Source organism: Rhinoraja longicauda, chromosome 20 (assembly GCF_053455715.1).
Source record: "Rhinoraja longicauda isolate Sanriku21f chromosome 20, sRhiLon1.1, whole genome shotgun sequence".
NCBI lineage: Eukaryota > Metazoa > Chordata > Chondrichthyes > Rajiformes > Arhynchobatidae > Rhinoraja > Rhinoraja longicauda.
The window spans coordinates 39,929,476-39,953,379 of NC_135972.1; the positions used below are offsets into that span (position 1 = coordinate 39,929,476).

At 39.7% G+C, this 23,904-nt stretch overlaps 1 long non-coding RNA gene across 1 annotated transcript in view; it reads left to right on the forward strand.

Annotated features, from left to right (window-relative positions):
• The first annotated feature begins 534 nt into the window (after positions 1-534).
• LOC144603455 (uncharacterized) overlaps positions 535-23,904 on the forward strand; it is a 44,667-nt gene continuing 21,297 nt past the window's right edge. The window contains exons 1-2 of the long non-coding RNA XR_013548624.1: positions 535-650; positions 19,018-19,232. This is a non-coding gene — a long non-coding RNA (uncharacterized LOC144603455). The remainder of the gene's footprint in view (positions 651-19,017; positions 19,233-23,904) is intronic.

Consider the following 23,904-nt stretch of genomic DNA (forward strand, 5'->3'; position numbering starts at 1 on the left):
GATGTTGAAACTTACAGGATTTCATTCACTAAATACATGAATCAGGAATAACCACAATGGGCTGAACATCCGTTGCCCTTGATTCAGTGGCTGTTTTCATGATTCAATCTTCAACAGCACCACTGGAAACAGACTTGGAAAAGTGGTGAAATATTTGAATGTGTCTTCATTTTTTTTGGTCTTAGTATCCATGCAGTTTTACGCATGATTTTCTGTTACACATAAAATTTATAATTTGGAGACTCAAAATCTAGAAACACCTCAAATGCATTTGATTAGTTTTAACAGCATAGATACATATATCATCTGAGATCAGTTCAGCTTCTGCAGATGCATGTAAATTAAAAGAGCTGTGGCAATTTAGCCTTTCTAAGCATATATACAGTAACCTGCAAAAACTGCAGAAGGCATCGAAACCTGTTAATATCTAACAGACTCAGCTCCAAGTGTGGATGTGTATTGGTTCACTCTTCCTTTCCATCAGGCATTACATGTGGAAATAGAAAAGTAGCTCCCTAATTAATCAAAGTCAGATCTGCCTGAATGCGTAGAGTTTCTGCTGTTCCTTGTCCCAGCTTCTCTCACATTCTTTCTCTGTTTTACCTTGAAAACTTCTGCTCAGAACAGGGAATGCCTGAAGGGGTTGCACGGTAAGTCAATGTGAAATTATCTCAGCAGGAAGAAGTTGCTTTTCAGCTTAAATGATTTAAGGCAGCAATTTTTCACACTCTCCAACTCTGACAAATGCACAGAATGTCGCTCACGTTTCACTTAGAAATATTCAAAGAAAGCTATTTTTTATTAAAACACTCCAGAGAAAATTGCATGTCACTGCCCCTTTGATATAAGTTTATTTCTCTTGACAGTGACAATTTGCACTTCAATGAAATTAGTTACTTCTTTCTAAAGCTAATTCCACGTAATTCTAGTATTTATGTACAAACCCTCATGAAGAATCACACAGAGCTCATTCTGTACTGCAATTCTACATGCCAGTTATATGTTGTTCCTGTCATTTGTTTCGGCAGTGAAAATTATTTAATACTTTAAAATTAGATGCAATCAATTGACATTTGTGACATCTAAGAGAGCTAGTGATTTGATAAAGAAAAGCATCTCAGAGAAATGTAACGATTGCACAAATGAATTTTTCTCATGCATTGAAGAATATTTTTCCTTCATTCTGAATTGGGACTTCAACTTAGCAAAATGAATTGTAACCATGAAGAAAATGTAAAACTAAATATATTCTGAAACGTAGCCAAATTGTACAATAAATTTTACTATTTTAAAATATTTCATTTCTTCCTTTCCTGATGAATTCAAAGAAAACATAAAATATAAATCTTATGAAATTCTTTTTTCAATTATTCTATTGTACATTTTATCCTCTATTATTTAAGTGTATATATTTTATTTTTTGCACAGATACTATTTCATTGTTACATTATCTTTATTTAGGAAGTTGAAATAATTGAACAATTTCAGCATATAATTTCTTGATTACATTTAATGAAAATAAAATCTGAATCTTTTAAAACATTTTTCGCGTTTGGAGTTTTCAAACCACATAAATTGACAAAAGGAATACTGTCACTTCAATTCTGACCATTTCAAATCAACCTGGTTTTATGGACTTTTTTTAATAATCAGAAACCTTTTTTTCCTTTCAGTTTTTGAATGTTAGCAGGTAGCTAAACCTCTTTGAGTCATTTCATTGTAACATCTCGGCACTGACAGCTACACACAGAGCCATCATCCATCCAGTGTACATAATGTCAAAGCCTGATGATATCTAATAGACCCAGCTGGGACAGCCCATTCGTATCCTTAGATATTTCACAAAGGCTGAAACAGACACAGACGGCAGCACAGGAGACAGATCAAAGTTACTGAATTGTTCTAGTCTCAACTTATTTCGCAATCTATTTCTGATGAATTCTAGGTCATTGCAAAAATGTTAACTCTGTCTATCATTTACTAAGGCCAAAGATTTCTTTTAACCATGTGCAAAAAAATAAAATAGCTTTCAAAAACATTGTCTAATTTTCATTTGATTTTCTTTTAGTTCCAGAGCTGATAAACACCACCAAAGAAGCCAAATAAAGACATATAATATGTAGTGTGCCATAGTAATTCCATATGAATGTATTATTGCTTTTAAACACATGAAAGCGTTTTATGTTGACTATTGCTAGTGGCATATATTGACCTATTATAGAGGCACCAAGGGTCCCATTCTGTAAATGTATTCTCTAGGTTTTTAGTGTGGCGTTCAAGAGCCTTTTGAACTGAAGAACTTATACAACATTTAATACATATTTATTCCACTTCACTGGTGATATCATATACAGTATATCCACATTTAGTACAGGTTCCAGTCCATTGAGGCAGCACTGTTTCACTTCTGATCACAGGTGAAGACAACAGGTCTACGAATCAGTTCAGTCCGCTTCATCTGAATGCAGATGTTTGCCTGGCAGAAATGAAGATCTGACTGGAGAACAAGAGTCATTTCTTTTCATAATTTAATTTTAGTTTTTCCTTAAACTGTCTAATGGTGATAACATATCCTCAACACCTCATTAAATCTGCTATAATGAAATACATTTGTGGGTGCAGTAAGAAATGATGCAATTGCACTGATAAAAAAAATGATGCACTTACATGCTGAAAATCCTGGCCTATAACATACGGAGCATAGCTCCGTTACACTGCTATTGAAAATAAATCAAATATATCGTTTTGCTAAAAATTGTGCATATGTATCATCCCGAAATATAAAATTGTGCACACAGTTGCTGGAATAGATTCAAGCAATCATTTAAAGATTTTGGAGGTCAAATTAACCACAAACCAAAATATATCAGTCACTTCAATGAGGGGTGACTGATATGCCAGAAATGGATTGGTGTTGCATTACCAAGGTTTCCAATGGCCTTATCTCCAGCCTGCCCTTTGTGAATCTCTGGAATCTGGGGCTCAGTAAGTCTTGGAATTCCATGCATGCTTGTTCAGAGGGGAATGTCCAAGATGAGCTGGAGGTCACAGGGGTCCAGCAGTGGAACATCTGGCCTTCTGATCCATCATCAGCAATCACTCAAAGTCCTCATGGTGGGAGCTTCCTAGGCATCTAGAGATGGCTGAAGAGGCTGATTCTGAAACCATGGACATTGTTGCCTGTGGACATGGTGGGGGGATGTGGTTGGACTTTCTTGTTGGTAGATGGTGCTTGTGTTTTGCAGCCTGGCAAAGGTCTTCTTCATGGAGTACAGCTCCTTTGTGACCAGTGATTCTCCATGTTGCTGTGTCCTTTGTTAAATACTCCCAGCTGGTGGGGCTGATGTAGCACATTTTGAGGTTGATCCTCATGTTAACCTTGATGTGGCTTTCTGTGAACTTTGGAGGCTCATTGTTCTGCTGGTAGTGGGAATTGAAGGAAATTGGCCCTTCGGCCCACCGAGTCTGTACCGCCCAGTGATTCCCGCACATTAACACCATCTTACACTAGGGACAATTTTAACTGACGTACCAAGTCAATTAACCTACAAACCTGTACGTCTTTGGAGTGCGGGAGGAAAACAAAGTTCTTGGAGAAAACCCATGCAGGTCACGGGGAGAACGTACAAACTCCATACAGACAGCACCCATAGTCAGGATCGAACCTGAGTCTCTGGTGCTATAAGGCAGCAACTCTACCACTGTGTCACAGTGCCACCCACCAGGAGGACAATCATACTTGACCCTGTTTCGAGAGATGGAAGACAGGTGTCCTTACAACATAGCCAGTCCATCTGAGCTGGTGTGATGATGGCGGTGGTGACAGAGTTAATGTTGGCCTCTTCTAGCGCACTGACACTAGTGCACATGTCATCCAAGTTGATTCGCAGCATCGCCTGGAAGCACCTCTGGGTGGTAGGATTCAAGGGCTCTGATGAGTCTGCTCTAGGTGGTTCAAGTCTCAGCTCCATATAGTAAAGTCATAGAGTCATAGAGCCATTCAGCATGGAAGCAGCCCCTTCGATCCAACTGCCAACCATGGTGCCCAATCTATGTTAGTCCCGAGTGCCTACATTTGGTCCATAGCCCTTGTTACCCCCCCCCCCTTCCCTTGCACCCCTACAACTGGCTGGCAGGCCAGAAGTGACCCATCCCCAGCATCATTGGTAACAAGCTGGGTCCAATTAACTGATATTGTTTTGGCCACCTGAATCTTATATGTTTAGCCCATGACTTTAAACCGGTTTCAAACAAAATATCCCAAATTCCCGATGTTGGGGGAGTCCAGAACCAGGGGTCACAGCTTAAGGATAAGGGGGAAGTCTTTTAGGACCGAGATGAGAAAACATTTCTTCACACAGAGTGGTGAGTCTGTGGAATTCTCTGCCACAGAAGGTAGTTGAGGCCAGTTCATTGGCTATATTTAAGAGGGAGTTAGATGTGGCCCTTTTTGCTAAAGGGATCAGGGGGTATGGAGAGAAGGCAGGTACAGGCTACTGAGCTGGATGATCAGCCATGATCATATTGAATGGCGGTGCAGGCTCGAAGGGCCGAATGGCCTACTCCTGCACCTATTTTCTATGTTTCTATGTTTCTATGTTTCTAAAAGAAAATAGTCCTTGGCAGAAGCTCTCACTGGAAGGCTTCTGTTGGTAGAATGGAATTTTTTAAGACTTATTTTGCCAAATGTAACTAGATCAACTAGAAAGATGGTAGAACTTCAGGTAGAGCAGGTCTTCAATGATCTGGAGGATGGAGTTCAGCACAGGCCAAATACAATGCAATGCCTCAGTTAACCCATTTATGCATTTCAATTGCAGTCTCAGAAGAGTGTCAGATATTTTTCATGTGGGGTCCACTTGTTTCCAATTATCCCATTTATAAGTGGTTTTATTGCACAAACAATAGGATTGGGTTAGAACTACACAGGAGGGCTTTCATCAAAGCTGCCTCTGCTCCTTTCTGTAGTTTTGAACAAAATCAGTTTAGTTTATTATTATCACACGAAACAAGATACAGTGAAAGCTGAGATCAAGAGTGTTTATTTTTTCATATGCACCAGATGTGAGCCAGAATAATGAAATGATTACTTACTGCAGCCTTACGGACTCATTAAACACAACCACAGTAAAAATAAATATACAATAAATTATCAGTTATTCAAAATAAACTAGACCATGATAGTGCTGAAACCAAAGTGCAGAGAGCAACCATCGTGGTGAAAAGTTCATTGATGGTAGGTGCTGAGGTTGGGTTGTGGTCAGGGATGTACAGGCTGTTTCTTCTCAACTCAGTTTTAAATGGCCTCCCCTTTATTCTTAGACTGTAGCCCCTGGTTCTGGATGGTTGAAGGGAAGAAGCTGTTCTTGAATCTTGAGGTAACAGTGCTCAGGCTTCACTACCTTCTTCGTAATTGTAGCAGCGAGAGGAGAACATGATTAGGGTGGTGTGGGTCTTTGATAATATCAGCTGCCTTCTTGCAACAGCACTTCCTGTAGATCCATTGGATCATGGGGAGGTCAATACTTCAATATCAATAGTCAATAGTCGTTTATTTGTCACATACACATAAATGTGTAGTGAAATGAAACATTACCCGCAGTTGAAACATTAAGACCAATAAGAATAATCAATAAAAATGCAATAACATATACAATCACAACTAACACCAAACAAAAGAAACATCTATCACAGTGAGTCTCCTCCAGTCCCTTCTCACTGTGATGGAAGGCCACAATGTCGTTTCTCTTCCCTGCCGTCTTCTCCCGAGGTCAGGCTGTTGTAGTTGCCACGTCGGGGCGGTCGGGGCTCCCGACATTGGAGCACCGCGCCGGACGGTGAAAGGACCACGGCCTATTTCAGGCCGCGCCGGACGGTGAAAGGTTCACGGCGGGCCGACCCAAGCCCCGCGATTCGGGGCGGGCGAACACGCTGCCTCTGCCGCTGCCGGAGCTCCCGATGTCGGCCCCCACCCAGGGGCCTGCGGGCTTCCAACGTCCACGCGGCCCGCGCCGGAGCCTCCGGAGACGAATCGCAGCCGCTCCCGCAGCATCCGCAGGCAGCCAGCGCCGCAGGTGGTGAGTCCAGGCCGCGGGCTCTGCGAACCAGAGCCCCAGGTGGTCCCAGGTGCATGGCCGATGGTAGGTGGAGCCCGCCGGTCCCAGGTGCATGGCCGGTGGTAGGTGGAGCCCGCCGGTCCCAGGTGCATGGCCGGTGGTAGGCCGCAACGGGAACGGAGACACGACACAGAAACAAGTTCGTGTCTCCGTTCGGGAGAGAGAATTTTTTATAGTTCCCGTTCCCTCCCACCCCCCCCCCCCCCCCCCCCACATAACATACAAACACTACACCATATTAAAACTACAACTCATACAAAAACAACAAAAAACACAAAAGACAGACGGACTGCAGGCAAGCCGCAGCTGCGACGGCAGCGCTGGAATGGACAGAGCAATATCCACAACGTTCTGACGTCTCCTTCATTCTTTAAGAAAATAACTGCAGATGCTGGTACAAATCGAATGTATTTATTCACAAAATGCTGGAGTAACTCAGCAGGTCAGGCGGCATCTCAGGAGAGAAGGAATGGGTGACGTTTCGGGTCGAGACCCTTCTTCAGACTGATGTCAGGGGGGCGGGACAAAGGAAGGATATAGGTGGAGACAGGAAGATAGAGGGAGATCTGGGAAGGAGGAGGGGAAGAGAGAGACAGAGGAACTATCTAAAGTTGGAGAAGTCAATGTTCATACCACTGGGCTGCAAACTGCCCAGGCGAAATATGAGGTGCTGTCTCCTTCATTCTTGATCATTCAATTTTTCAAACCATGCCTCTGCAACCAGACAGTGCCTTATCCTTGGATGGTTGGCAGGGAAAGTTAGCAGCTTGAAATTCCTTCGCATCACCACCTTGGATAATCGGTCTTGGGTCCAGCACTTGGATGTAGTCATGAGGAAGACACCATCTAGTTTCTCAGAAGTTGAAAGAGATTTAACATGTCAACCAAATGCTCTATCAAATCCTGTATAGATGCACTGTAGACAGTATACTCATTGGTTGCATCGTAGTCTGGTACAGCAGTTTTACAAGAAGCCAAGAAACTGCACAGAGTGGTGGAGACAGCCTAGTCCTTCATGAACACAACCTTCCCCTGCATCAAAACTATCTACATGAGGCACTGCATCGGGAAGAAAGCATCTATCTTGAAGGATTCACCACCGTCCAGACTATATCCTCTTCTCCTCGTTACTGTTGGGCAGGATGTGCAGAAACCTTTCGCCAGGTTCAGGAACAGCTACTTTCCTACAACCAGCAAATTCTTGAACTGACCTTCACAGCCCTAAACCTGCCTTGGCAACAGAACTGCACTGACCATAGAAACATAGAAAATAGGTGCAGGAGCAGGCCATTCGGCCCTTCGAGCCAGCACCGCCATTCAATATGATCATGGCAGATCATCTAAAATCAGTACCCCGTTCCTGCTTTTTCCCCATTTCCCTTGATTCCGTTAGCCCTAAGAGCTAAATCTAACTTTCTCTTGAAAACATCCAGTGAATTGGCCTCCACTGCCTTCTGTGGCAGAGAATTCCACAGATTCACAACTCTCTGGGTGAAAAAGTTTTTCCTCATCTCAGTTCTAAATGGCCTGCCTCTTATTCTTAAGGGATTGCACTATCATGGCCAATGTTTTCTAAATGTGTAGATAGACACGAAAAGCTGGAGTAACTCAACCAGTCAGACAGCATCTCTGGAGAAAGGGAATAGGTGACATTTCGGGCTGAGACCCTTCAGCTTTATTTGTTTTGCACTAATGAGTTTTTTTGCACCACTTGTATAATTTATGTGTCATTTCTGTATAATTCATGGTTTTGTATGTTCGTCTGAGACTCTCTGACTGTGTCACTGCTGCAGGGAAGATTTTCTTTGTGCGTCTATCCCTTTGCATTCATACAAATTAGAATAATTAGAAGACTGCCTTGTCTTGAGAAGTTCGATATAGCTTTTGGTGACATGCTGAACCCCCTCAAATCTAGAAGTGGCGGCATTGAAACGCTGTCTTGGTAATTGTATCAATTGTAATTGTATCAACATTCGGTCCCCATTTCTCCAATCTCTGCACACCCAGCACAGCAATGGACAAGGAAACTGGGTTTCCTCTATCTGCCTGATTTGGGGTGAACCCTGGTACCAGAAGAAAAGATTAGTGCATCTAGCGCATTACATTTGAAAAGTATTTACCCAGTCTGAGCTATTTGTTTTCTATTGGTGCCGGAGCCATTTATGGTCAGCGTAGCTTTTCATGTTCTTTGAGCACAATCTCAGCGACTCCTATGACCTGATTCTTACCACGTAGGAAAATGATAAAATATTCACAAAATCAGTCACAAATGTAGGATTTGAGGCATAGAATCTATTTTCACGATTGCCATTGCAAAGAGGCAGTCCCAAATCTTTGTGATGAGAAGGATGTCCCCATAATGAAACCATTTGTTCATAGCCTTTAAAGGATGTTTCATTGCAACCTCCTGAAGATCAGACACAGAACAAAAGTGGCACACGTTGGCAATAGGATTCTGGCTCCAAACTCCTACCCTGATTTCTCCTCCTCTCAGATAGTTGGACCTAAGATAAATGTGTTTATACTCAATATCTTATCAAATAATTTGACAATTGTCAGCCAATAATTCCAAAGTTAGACACAATATGGTGGAGTAACTCAGCAAGAAAGGCATCATCCCTAGAGAGAAGGAATGGGTGCCATTTCAAGTTGAGACCCATCTTCAGACTGAGAATCATGGGAGAGTGAGTCTAGAGATAGGGAAAGGTATGGTGTGAAAATAACAGATCAAAGCAGATGGTGATCAAGGAAATGTAGAATGGTTCATTGTTGGCTAAGAGGAAGGTGACAATGAGGCATACCAACAGTAGATTCTATATTCCTCTGCTCTACTGTGCATCTGATACTGGGGCGTTAATAGACACAGGCAGAAGTACAGACATTTGTCCAAATTGTGTGGGTTTCACTAATAACTGTACCATAAAACAAAATTTATTGAAGTCGAGCAGAGAAACATGGAGAATTCTGAAATCTAATTCCAAAGAAAGAAAAAAATGCCGGTGGCAGGTTTACAAACAGAATTGACACCTATGCTGAAGAAATTCTTTGTAAAAATGTTGCCAGCCAACTTATTTTCATCGAATATCTTTTGTTTTGTTTAAGTCCAAAAAGGGTAGTAACCCTTTAATCTCTTTTCTAATGAAAATTAGTGCAAACTTTTGAACATTAATTCAATGAAAACTAAACAGGAACAATCAAATTCCTAAACCATTCTGGATCTACATGAAGGAACTTGCTCACATGAATAACCAAGCCTGAAATTTTGAAGTTTTTGAATGATGCTTATGAAGGAAAAAAAATTATTTCTTGGAATGGGCAATGCATTTTTGCACCTCATATTTTGCTTGGGTAGTTTACACCCCAACGGTATCAACATTGACTACTCTAACTTCAGATCGTCCCTGCTTTCCCTCTATATCCCCTCCCTTTTCCCAGTTCTCCCACCAGTCCTCCCTGTCTCCTATTACATCCTATCTTTGTCCCGCCCCATCCCCTGACATCAGTCCGAAGAAGGGTCTCGACCCTTAACATCACCCATTCCTTCTCTCCAGAGATGCTGCCTGACCCGCTGAGTTTCTCCAGCATTTTATGTCTACCTTCGATTTAAACCAGCATCTGCAGTATTCTTTCCTATGCATTTTTAAACTGTCAGCATTAGCATCATCTCAAAGTTATTAACATCACAGAATGGACCTCTGCATGCAATATGTCAATAATGTTTGGCAATCCTACTCCTGACACTTAAGTATGGCAATTTCCATGCTGGTCATCTTTGCAGGCTCACAGAATGAAATAGAATGATTGAGTGTATCTATATGCACATACGCAGTCAGCATATATTTTTCTAAGAATATCCATTACAAGATGTCATTCTCTTCAATGTTGTACAGCTCAAACTCACTGGAAGTACCAAGGTATTTTTTGATTATTTGTGCAGTCGAGAAAATTACTTTCTTTGTCATATCATGGTCAAGTTTATATTCTGGGCACTGTCTCTCAGCCCATTTTGAGAAGTGTTTTTAAATCTTCGGGTTTGGCTCAAAGACTGCCAAGTAATAATGCAGCTGAGCAGCATTTTATAAGGCAATTTTTTGACACGTTTTACTCAAAAAAATCACTTTTTTCTCAATCACAGATGAAAGTAGATTTAGTTACAAGAAGTGAGATTTTTTTTATTAGAAAATATATAGATTTGTAGAGCTATACAGTACAGGAAGGGGCTTCTTCATGCCTACCTGAGCTCGTCCAATTTACGCTGGGACCATATCCTTCTAAAATGTTTCTATCCAAATAACTTTTAATCATTGTAATTGTACCAGCCTCCACCATTTCCTCTGGCAGCTTGTTCTACACACTCACTACCTCTGTGTTCAGTTCAGTACAGTTCAGTTGAGTTTATTGTCATATGTACCGAGGTACAGTGAAAAGCTTTTGTCGCTTGCTAACCAGTCGGCAGAAAGACAATACATGATTACAATCGATCCATTTACAGTGTATAGATACATGATAAGGGAATGACGTTTAATGCAAGGTAAAGCCGGCAAAGTCCGATCAAGGATAATCCGAGTGCCACCAAAGAGGTAGATAGTAATTCAGCACTGCTCTCTGGTTGTGGTGGGATGGTTCAGTTGTCTGATAACAGCAACAGTGTGAGAATGCTGCCCCTCAGGTCCCTTTTAAATCTTCCTCTCCTTAACTTAAATCTCTGCCCCTAATTTTAGTGTCCCCTAATTTTAGAAGGTTGTTCACGTTATGTATGCCCCGGGGGTGCAGCACTGCCAGGGCTCACCGGAGCGCCACTCCATCACCTCTGTAAAATATGCCAAAACAAACAGCGGGGAATGTTAACTAGCGGGGAATATAACAGCATCTGCTCCGACACCAGTAACAGGTCCGGCACCTGAAACACTAGCTCTGCGACACAGCTCTATGCCCCTCATGATTTGATATCTGGCCAGCCCTCAGCCCTTACACTCCAACCCATGTAGGGTCTCCATCACATATCATTAACACAATGGTTACATAGGATCGTTTGCTAATTAATTTACAGTATAGTATTCAGATTCCCATTATCTTAAAACAAAATCAATAGTTTGTGAAATGTGGGTGTGAGTTTCCTTTGACCCAAGATTCATCCAATCCAAGTTGTTTAATGTTCATGTCCACCACACATGTCTACAAATGAGTACAGTTAGCAGAAGCTCCTTGTGGTAATCAATTCAAACTAGGAGATGTGACATAGTCATAGACCTATACAGACAGAATCAGGTCCTTCGTCCCAACTCGTCCGCACCAATCAAGTTGCTTACCCGAGCTTATCCCACTTGCCTGTGCCTGGCCTGTACACCTGCACATCTTTCCCCATCTATGTATCTCTCTCAGTGTCTCCTAGAACATCGAGCATTTTGTTGTCATCTGTCCACCTGCGAGAGGTGATGATGTGACTTTGACGTTGCGCTGCTAGGAGAAGGGGAGGTTTAATCTGTGTTTGCATTTCCTACTGCGGCTGTCTAGGCTCATCCTTGACAGGTAGACCACAGGTGAAGTTGTACCTGGCCGTTGGATTGGGGAGTGTGTTGCTGTTGCCGTTGACCCTTTTGTGGCGTTGACACCTGGTCTCCAGGGTCTTGAACCCCATTGTGGTGCTTCATACGCGCCTGGAGATCCAACTCCACCTCCCCCGGTCCACAGCGGCCGTTTCCCAGTGCCAGTGCCGGTGCCGGTGCCAGTGCCAGTGCCAGTGCCAGTGCCAGTGCCAGTGCCAGTGCCAGTGCCAGTGCCAGTGCCAGTGCCAATGCCAGTGCCAGTGCCAGTGCCAGTGCCAGTGCTAGTGCCAGTCCCAGTGCCAGTGCCAGTGCCAATGTTAACATTTGTCATATCCCTTCTAATCATATCCTTGCAGCGAGGCTTTGGTCTTCCTCTTGGAAAATGAACCTCGGCAACCACCCTCTGTTTATTACCTTCACACCAATTTTACTTTAGCATGACTTGCTCACCCTAGGTTCCATGCGATCTAACTTTCCAGGCCAGCCTACCATGCGGTACCTTGTAAGAGCACCATGTAAAAGTCCATATCTACCCATGCCCCCATCAATCTTCTTGGTCACCTCTTTAAAAAACTCAATCAAACTGGTGAACATGATTTCTCATGCATAAAAGCACGATGACTGTCCCTAATCAGTCCTTTCCTTTCCAAATCTATGCAGATCCTGTCCCTCAGCATTTCCAGTGTCTTACCCACCACTAACGTTGGGCTCACCGATTTGTAAAATCATAGGATTTTTGCTGCTGTCTTTCTTAAAATAGAGGCACAACATTAGCCATCTTCCAGCCTTCTAACACCTCACCCTTGGCTTATCAATAATATAAATATGTGGACAGGACTCAACAGTGCAAAACATTGCGGTTATATTGAATATATTTTTGTGCAGAAATTTTACAATCTTTTTTGAGGTTAAAAATATTGTCAGAGAAATTGACTGGAAAACCAATAGAAACCCTTTCCCCTTATCCATGGGGTCTAACTGTATTCAAAGAAATCCATTGAATATATTTGGCTTAGTCATTTGATCATCAACATTGGATGCTAGAGTACTACATACTGTTTCTGGTCCAAATACATCACAGAATCAGATTTAAAGATTTTAGAAATTTAAACGTGATTCAAGACAAGACAAGATGTTTACATGCTTTAAACTTTAGGTTAAATGCTTTACCTTTTAGCGTTTACATGCTTTAATCCCCTGTCTATATGTATTGTATTGTATTGTATCGCACTGTCTAATTGTATTGTACTGTATGGTATTGTACTGCACTGTCATCCCCTGTCTATCTGTTTTGCATTTGTATTGCACTATGGCCCCCGGAGACACTCTGTTTCGACCCATTCGTTGCATGGTCTGTAAGGAGTGGAATGACAAATAAACTAAACTAAACTAAAAACTAAACTAAATAAGCTACTTATATGACCAATTCTTCACATCTGTAAATAGCAAAAATATTCATAAATCTACCTAAAACTATACACCCTCAACTGCTTTCACCATGATTGATAGACACAAAAAGCTGGAGTAACTCAGCGGGACAGGTAGCATCTCTGGAGAGAAGGAATGGGTGACGTTTTGGATCGAGACCCTTCTTCAGACTCTGAGTTATTCAGCTAGCTTAGCCAATGATTACTTAATGATGGAGATCCAAAAGGCAATCTTTGATTTGCGCAGATTTTATGGAACATTATTCCAACACTGAAACTGAAACTCCATGAAACTGAACTCGTATTCACTATCTAAGCTAGTCGTAATTTATAGTAACTATTTAATCCTCCAAACCACACATCTTTGGTATGTAAAAGAGAACCAGAGCAACCAAGGGAAACACAGGCTCACAATGGAAACATGCAAACTCCAGACAGACAGCACCGAGTTTCACGGATCACTCTGGAGCTCTGAGGCAGCAGCACTACCAGCTGCATCACTGTATCGCAAACAGTAAAAGGGGTTGAGGAAAGTCAGAAGCAAAAACGTGTTCATGGATCAGGAAATTATTATATCAGTTTAGGGCTACGTTACATTGTCAGTGTGTTAATTATAATCAAACTAACTGCATCTGTCTATTAACACAATATATTACAGATAGTATTTAATCTTCTGAACAAAAATGATTAAAAAAATGGAATCTATAATGAAATACTTCCAAGAATTAATCTGTTCATAGAGTAAGATATAAAACTCACACACCACAGCTTGTGATTGTGTCTGTCTATCTGTGTCTGTGTGTGAGTGTGTCTGTTGTGTGTATCAGTTCTGTGTTTGTGTGTGTATGTCAGTGCGGTTCTCTTTGTGAGTGTTTAATAGTTTGTGTGTATGTTGGCTTAGTTGTTTGTATGCTTGTATACCTGTGACTATGTCTGTGTGAGTTATCTGTGCATTTTAGCAAGTGTATCTGTGTGTGTTATTGTGATGGCTTTGTGTCTGGCTGTGCCTGTGTCTGTGACTGTTCCATTTTGAATGCTTGTCTGTGCATATGTCTAATTTTTTGTGAGTATGTGTGAGTGTGTTAGTGCGTGTATGTATGTATGTATACATGCCTGCTTGTGTATATTTATATATCCGTGTATTCCGAAATAACAACCTCATATTCTGAAATAATTTGCTCAAATTTACTTTTGAGCAAGTCGATGAGCAACTTCCTATCAATATGTTCTAATTTCATATTTAATCGTAAAAATACATAAATACAAATGAGAAGGTTGAGACAGGCCTTTAATTGTCTTGTACAATGCTCTGCTTTCATCTTAACACACTCTTCAGTGCTGAAGGAGTTAAAACCCATGAATTGCACGCTCCTCATAATGCTGTATTTAATTAACCTTCCTATTTTTACTTTACTGGCAAGTAATTCTAGGATTTCATAATATGCCAGTGCTGACCCAAAGAATAAAGAATTCAATGTCTTCCATATTTTCCGTGCACTGCTCTGTCTGCAGTGATCCAATTTGTACAGAGTTTTTGATCTGACGAGTGCTTTTTCTGGCTTAAGCATTTTCCATTCTCTGCAGGTATATTTAGCATTTTAAAGAGTAATCGGTTAGGCCAAGACATAGTATGCTAAGTCTAACAGTTGTAAAGGCAGGAAAGGGAAAGTAACTCCACTATTTTTCTTGGCCTGTTAGCAAACCTTAAGGAATAAAGCTAAACAAAAAAATCTCTCTTTTTCTGCCCTTCTCTTTCTGTGCCAGACAGCGTTTGACATAAATCTCTCACTGACAATTCACCCTAAATGCCACATTCACCAAAGGAAACAAACAGGATATGGGCTGCACAAATGCCCATTTTTCAGACTCAGCCTGAACAATGTCTGCTTTCGAATAAATTGCCTTTAAAATAAATCCACTCTATATAATAATCCTTTGAAAACAAAGCTGGGTTGGATTACAGTTTGAAAAATTAGACGTCCGATTAACCAACCAATGGTATTTAGTGTTCATTGATCTGTGCTTCATGGCTACAGTTTTTGTGAAGTTTCTGCCGTCTGTCTCTGTTCAAAATGTATTCTTGGCTGTCGCAATAAAGGGAGGAAATTTGAACCAAGTGCATGTGTTCTTGTCACTTATTCGTGATATCAGATTGCCCACATTGCGTTACAGTTGAAAATTGGACTATTTCCTGCTTCTAAATATTTGCAATTTTACTTTGCTAGTGCTGTTTTAGCTCTCAGCCAACTGTTTGCTACTAATGAAGCCGAACTTTCTTTTGTTAAAATAATTAAACTTATTGCGGGTCAATAAAACATTCTTTTGCAACTTGGCATAACCATGCCAAGTTGCAAAAGAATGTTTTGTTCTTGTTAAAACATGTTAATTCCTCGCGTTTCTTGGCATTGTTCTTAAAACTTTAGAGTTTGTTGGGTCTTTCTTATATTGGAAGATTTAACATAAAGCGTAAGATGTGCAAGTCTGTCCTGTGGAGAGTGGTTTAAAGAAGAATGAAAAAGCTAACTAACAAATGCCACATTATTATGCATCTGCAGGTATTAGCCAGTGAAATAAAGTTATATCCCAAATGCAAGGAAGTCACGATGGGATAGGAAAGATTTGGGTGCCCAAAAAGGGAATTGAAAAATATACAGATTTGTATGCTTTGTATTCACACCAAGAAACATGATATTTTTAGTCTAATGTAAACATCAAGTTATAATGGTTTATAGTTTTGAAAACTATATGCCCCTTTACTAACTTATTACTGGGCATTATATTTTTAAAGAAAGATGAGTCTCCACATATAATTTTGTCCAAAAAAAATCATAATTATAATAAGTAAGTGTATACACTTAATATCTGCATGATAATAATGCACTTGTTGGCTTTGTGGCACAGACACAGCTGGTAGAGCTGCTGCCTCACAGCACCAGAGACCTGGGTTCGATTCTAACCTCGGGGGCTGTCAGTGTGTGGAGTTTGTACGTTCTCCCTGTGACTTCATGGGTTTCCTCTGGGTGCTCTAATTTCCTCCCACACTTCAAAGACTTGCAGGTTTGTAGTTTAATTCTCTTCTGTAATTTGCCCCGAGTGTGTAGGGAGTGGATGTGAAAATGGGATAACATAGAACTAGTGTGAACGGGTGATCGATGGTCAGCATGGATTCAGTGGGCCAAAGGGTCCATTTCCATGCTGTATCTCTAAACTAAAAAACCAAACACATTCAGAAAATGAAGGGGGAGTTCACGCATTTGTGCCGAGGAATTGTAATCTTGCTTTTGCCTCCAGCACACAGCAGCTGTACATTCTTACCATCTTAAAAAATACATTTCAGAACACACTCCTGTTCATCTTTTCATCTTTTATTCAAATAAAATTAAAATATTTTAGATGCTAAAATTACAAACTCGGAAATATTCCTATGAATTCCAAAAGCAAAGCGCAGGAAGAGAAAATTGAATTCATTCATAAAGAAACAAGCAAAGCATATCTCAACAACAGGGCACATCGATCCTCACCCCAGTGTTCCACACCACACGATCACTGGGACTCTCTCAGTCCTGAATTCTGTATTGGTTGGTGTGATGGATGATTTGTTGCAACTCCACTTGAGCAAGATGGTTGACTACTTAATTCAACAAATACTGAACTTCTTTTGTGTCTTTTGAGAGTACATACTTATTTTGGCCTGGTGGCCGATCTGAAAAATGTACGAATAACTCACAACAACCATGAGAAGAATACTCATGACGTTCTCTGATGTGACTGAAAAGTTATACTTTCAATTTTTACTCAACTCATCGAAAGGTGTGTGAATTGCATTTGTTCTGTGTGTTGTTCTGGTAAACACAATCACTGATCATCAAAGACCAGAAATATTTGAATGTTTGCACTATACGGGGTTTCACGCAGTAATACATAGATGTTAATGATATCCAAAACAACTTTAATAATCATCACTTTTAGATGGAAGAGTCAAACCAGGGAATAAATTGATAGTCCAGGGAATAGGTTAATAAACAACATTCTAATACCATCTGCCTTAAGATGGTTTATAGCAATGAAATTTTGTGTCCTCGAGTATCTCTGCATTCCGAAGGTGTTGCTTATTCCACAGGAAGGTTGGTTCTGTATAAACTAATGCATGGGATACATTGCTTTCGGACAAAAATCAATACATGTTAAGCAATACTTTTAGTTATAGCATCAAAACATGCAAATAACTGCACCAGATATTGTTCTGAAAACTGTTACAGGATGACAGCACCAGGCACACATTTGCAGTGAGAACATTCAGCCTGATATCCACATTCTTGCTTCTATTATTATCAGGGTAAAGATTTAATTGTTAAGAAGCAACGAACATCCCACATTCACAGAAGAAATGTTAAATGTGATACTCGACTCCAGCTAGTTTTCCATGGAAACCAAGCGAACAAAGTGAAACAGAGAACATGGTGTGAAACAGGTTGCCGATTGCTTTTGCCCATTTGGCACAACCTTAAATTAATCTTCACAATCTTTCATTTGAAGCATAACGAGAATAACATGATAAATTTCTGAGGCAACTCATTTAAGCTCCAATGCCAGGATTTTTCATGCACTGCTCGACTGCTATTTCCAAAGAAAAGGATTGTCCTTAAGCTAAGAAGTGTAGCAGGAGGGAAAATTGAAACTATCAAACAGATTTTTTTAATAGGATTATTTACAGCTGTGGAAAAATGCTTTGAACTCAAACCATTTAAATGTGGTTATATTAATAAATGGTATTTTATCGTTCCAGGAAAACTATTTATGTAAACAGAGAAGTTTTGTTGGCCAAAATACAGTAAAGAGAAATATTTAACTGCACATTGACTGCCCATTTTAATTTTTTTAAATCACTAAGATATTTTTCACTATAAAGCAAGCCCAGCTCTCTCCCCCTCTCTTCAAAAATAAAGAACAAAAAAAGAACACGTCTGCATTGTTGTACTATGCTGCTCAAGAATGCATCTGGTACAAATCTGGAAAAAATATATTAAATGATATTTCCAGTGCCCAGAATCACAGCACACAATGTGCAGTGAATCATCCCTGGAACCACAGAGTCAAATATATCGAGCAGTCATCTGACCTTATCAGTATTAACCTTGATTTTGAATAGAATAAAATTCGGGAAGATATTTGTTTTAGAGAAAACTCGTCTTTCATCTCAATAAGATTCTCTGTTTCACTTTCAATCAAAACTTCGCAAAGTTTAAAAAAACACCTTTTCTTTACTTATGTTAATTGAACAATATTTAATCCGTCAAAACTATTGTAATATATTGACAAATACGTTGTCTGATAATTTTATATATTGAAAGCATTTTGGCATTGAAACTCATTTTGATGTTTTAATTTTTAGAAAGCACAGATTCATCAAGTCTGTTCATCATTTACAGTTTACTTAATGATCTGTAAGTAATTTAAGTACTTTACTTTAAAGTAAAAATGTTGTCCTTCACCACCTGATCTAAAATACTGTTATCATTTTGAAATTATTTTTCAGCTGATGTAAAAATTATATAACCATTTGTGCAGAGAGAATTAAATTTTCAGAGTCGATAGTGGACTGAATTAGCAGAAAGGAAAAATTAAGCTAAGAAAAGACAAGCAATAGATCGGCAATCTTTGGTAGAGACAAATATTTTTTTTTAATCCATAAATGTAAAATGCTCTTCCAAACAGTTTCAAATCATTGTCTTTATTTCTTATCCTTCAATCACATTTTTATTGTGCAAACTACAGAATGTTTCATATATTTTCCCTAACTACAGAGGTGTATTTAATAAATTGTATTGCAGCAATATATATAATTTATTCTGTTCATATAAGTATTCTGCCAAGTGTGTCTCTTTCTAACGTGTGAAACATCCCTTTTTTTCATATGTCGGGATGCAGTAATTACCACGCCAGCATTTTTACCATGAGATGATTCTGCTGCCTTCATTAACTACATACCGACCTCAGGATTATCAAGGGCAAACAAAAGATAATTAATAGCAGGAACAGTGAGTCTTCAAACTGCGGGGCTATGAACAGAAGGCTCGGTTACTGGAAGAACATCCTCTTAGCATTCAACACACAAAACAATTACAAAGATCGCTTCCTATAAGGTAAAGGCTGTATTCAAGTGTACCTTAAATCATGCAGAAACCACATCACATTCTAAGGATGTGGAATTTAGAGCTATCAACAATTACGATGTACAATTAATTTTGCATGATTCATTTATATTATTTTCCAATCACTAATTTCATAATACACTCTCTTTGCAACATAAATTTTCAGTTAGTTAATTTAAAAACATAACACTGTTAGAGTAGCTCCAAGATATTCCGAACTGAATAAAGCTGGGATAAACAGATTGTGGAGAAAAAAAATATATATATTTTATATATCTAGTTTGGGGAATTCATCAACAGGTACTTGCCAATTTTGAGAGGTTATGTTTGGGAAAGTACTGGTGTAATTGTGAGCACATCACACTTGCTCCAAAGAACTGGCAGTGAATGTCCAGCATTTTGCATGACTGAAACTAACATAATGGTGTGAATCAAGTGCCTGTCTATCATCTACGAGGCAGCTTTATCATCTCACAAGGGTTCATCTTCATTAAATATAATTTTCAACAAATAATTTTACAAAAAAAGAAAACAATAACATATTCAAACTGTGGCAACACACCTCTACGAAAGCTGATTTACATTAAAATACAGTTAGCACAATAAAATGATTACTTTAAAATATGTTACATTTAGACTGGTGTGTACAAAATATAATTCATGTTATTTTTCTTAATAAGTGCATAGTCCTTTTTCTTTTGAAATGATTTTGAATTTTTTTACGGGTTACATCAGCATACTTTATTCAAGTGTACAGGTCTCACATGTCTGGTCTCGTGATCAGGGAATACTGTGCCACGCATCATTCCACAGGCACAGTGTGATGATATTAATGAGGTCAAGTCACCAGAAATATAGCAGCTAATTTTAAACAATATTTATTCCGAATGCTAGATCACCGACCGGAATTGAAACCAGGTGGACCAGCTGCAATAAATATCTTGTGCACAACAATGGTATTTCATTGCTTTGATATTTGACCTGTAAATGGTCTGACCTAGTACAACATTATGCGGTGATGTGCCGTAGTCATGGTGTAGATGTGGTGGCGGTGGCCCATCGTAGATGTGCAGTCTCATGTCTCGTGGGATCGAGTGTGGGTCATGGGTCCAATGTGCGAGCCACACACGAGGGAGCAGTGGGGGCACGTGAAGGCCACTGTGGGGGGATTTAGGGCTGTATACGCCGTTCACACATGGAAACCATTACGTCTTTATGTGACTCCCTTAATGCATAAAAGCAGCACAAGTTTAGCACTGTGGATGTGGGAGCTGGAGTGGTAGTTATTGGTGGTTGTTGGTGGTTGTTGGGGGTTGTTGGGGGTTGTTGGGGGTTGTTGGGGGTTGTTGGGGGTTGTTGGGGGTTGTTGGGGGTTGTTGGGGGTTGTTGGGGGTTGTTGGTGGTTACTGGTGGTTACTGGTGGTTACTGGTGGTTGTTTATTCACAAAGTGCTGGAGTAGCTCAGCAGGTCGGTTTCAGCATCTGCAGTTATTTTCTTATACTACTGGTGGTTGTTGGTGGTTGTTGGTGGTTACTGGTGGTTGTTGGTGGTTGTTGGTGGTTACTGGTGGTTACTGGTGGTTGTTACTGGTTGTTGGTGGTTACTGGTGGTTGTTGGTGGTTACTGGTGGTTGTTGGTGGTTGCAGGGCAAGGATGGAAGGGCAAATACTGTTGGTCTTTGGTTTTTCAGACAAATGTGCATTTAATATACTTCTATGCCAGGAGTACCTCATGATCAATAGCTTATGATGCTGCGTGCTTGATGATGCAATTATCATGCATGCTCAGCTTCCCTGACTGTAGTGACTGACCTACGCTTGGATATTACATGAATCAATCATTATTTGTCCATCGTCTGCACCTCCATTCGCTGTTTTGTTTTCATCTTCTTTCCTTCCTGAGCTTTTACACGTGCCAACTCTTCTTGCTTTAAATACTTATAAATGCAGAGGTTAGTTCGCATAACGCAAATCTCCGTTAGATCAGAGCATTAAATAGTATCAAGCCATCAACCTTGTAAAGGTACCTTCATGTCTTCTCTAAGTTACCATAGAACAACTGAAACGCTAAAATATCTACTGAGCATCTGAGGTGTAAAATAACCAAAACAGTAAATTGCAGCAAATTAACCATAAGGCAAAGAGATGGATGTTCTTAAATCAATGTATCCCAATAGACATGAGCTATTTCCGTGAGAGACCAAGTGAATGACCAAGAAGTGCAGGAGTTAAAAACCCTATGGAGAACTTATCAGAGTTTGAACAGAAATTGAAAAGTTTTAAATGCCAGTTGTAAACATGCATTAGGTTTACAAACTAACAAAATTAGACACCAAGTGCTTAAACAAAATATGTGAATGGTTCAGATTAATTGTCTTTCACACCCACTTTATTTTTCCTGGCATTAAGCAGACCAGTTTGGAGTCACAGAGTTGCCACTACACAGAAACCAACCTTTCATTACAGGCGACCTTGGATCAGTGTCAAGTCACAGAGATGCTACAAATTTACATTCGACATCATACGAGGGACTTTGATGCAGGGAGCTAAAGGGTCAAGCACAGAAAGGGGAAATAAATGGTAAAACCACTGTCTCCAGACTCCTCAGATAAAGTGGAAACAAGCACTTGGCATTTTCAGTGCTGACAACCTGGCTTGTTTGTTCACTCTAATGAGCACTTCGGCTCCATTAATGAGCAGACTGAATCCATTATCATCATCATTTCAAAAGGCAGTGTGCCACTAAATATCCTCCCATATTAGCAGGCATTGCCCTTGTTGTTCCATTTTGATCAGCAGTGGCAGCAGGGAACCGTAACATTCCCACTTTGCTGCTGGGAAATTAGCAAGTGAAAATTAGTCCAAAAATCGTGACCCAGCGAGGTGTGGTGTTACAGGATAACAGCAAGGTGACAGGGGGAAGGGGGGAGAAAAAAGGCACCAGTAGGCTTTTTAAAATATAAAATAAACAGTGCATCTGTAGAAAAAGGGCATCACACTCACTTTCCACACCTTGCCTGAGACATCAATGAGCCAATTAGCTCTCTCACAAATTGGGTAGCGTGCATATATTGGAAAGCTGTTGAGGGCAGCAAAGGCACACTTTCTAGCCGTTTGATTCTGCTAGCTACAAGCCCGTTTGAACTGTAGTTTTTGAATGTGTGTCAATCCTTGGACTTTCAATCTGTTAAAGGATTTTAATTAGGCCTTGACTCCACATCACTGTGAGTGTCTTTGTAGCTTGTGAATGGTACAAGGATTCTGAATCCAGTCAAAATAGTCCTAAGCAGCATCATGAAAAATACTCTTCCATTTGATGTGTGCCACTTCAGTACATTCAGCCTTTTCATTGTCCCATTCTTTTGTAGCTTTTGAAATTATTAAAATGTTAACACGTATGCTGTCCCTTTGATATTTAAGACAAAAGGGTAAGAAATGCAGGTTGCATTCACATGTGAAGATGGAAAATTCACATCTATCTTTATTTCATGCTTTGCTAAGGGTTGCTATTTGTGTTCAATATTCAAAATACTACCTTTTGCAAGGCATTTACAATTAAGGGCATGTTTCCATTTCTGCTTCTGTTAAAAAAGGAAATCTTCCCCTGGCGTACGCAAGATGCAGAGAGAACATTTTTCACTATTTTACAGCTACGTTTGACAGGATCTTACACGTTCTGTAGTTTGCATTTGGTTCATCTCAACTGCCAAAGAAATTAATACCCCTAGTGACTGTATTTTAATTAAGCAATTTCATGCAAATTACAAATTTATGATTGCCAAATAATATAGTGCTAAGAAGTCGTACTAGGCTGATCTGATATGCATAGTGATGGCAGGCGTTCCATTCTGAAGCAGTGTCCACATAAAGAAAAATGAACTAAGGTGATAATTTCAAAGAAATTATGGAGCATTCAGATAATATCATCACAATTTCTTTGCATCTAAAAATGTTTCGCTGGTGAATGTTTCTCAGCGCAAGTTTGGGAGTCAATTTCGTTAAAATTAATGAATTCCCACAGATAATTAGAGTTTATAAAATTAAATTAATAAAAGATGAAATGGATGAAATTGCCTTTAAATTGTAGACAAAAGAATTTTGCTTCATTTTTCGGTTTAAAAAAAACCACAGTAATTTACATGATCAAAAAACATTTTATATAATTGTCAATGATTAGGTGTAAAAATATAAAACTGGCACGGATTGACTACTTACCTGTATTCAACCCAGGAAGGCTAAAATCTATTTAGGTACAAATAAGAAAAAGTGTAATTTACACCCCCTTTTAGTGCAGCTTGATTGGTTCATATTTCATTTTAATTTTGATTTTAATGCTATTCATGAAGATTCAAAAACAAATTAATTCTATAGTCATTAAAAAAAAGCATGCATCAAATGGTTAAATGTAGACAAAGGGTAAGCCTGTAGTCCTGAAGATTCTATATATTCTGTTATTCATATTTTGAAGTATTGGATTAAAATGGTCTCTCCTATTCATTGACATGCACAATGTTGGCTCTTAATTTTTTTACACATTGGAGCGCTGATCACTACGCTAATCCATGCTGCCTCAAGCTGTGCATCTAATGTTTCATTTACACCACAAATTTGTGTCAGTCTTAATCGAAAGGTAAAATTTGCCACTGCACCAAATTTATAAAAC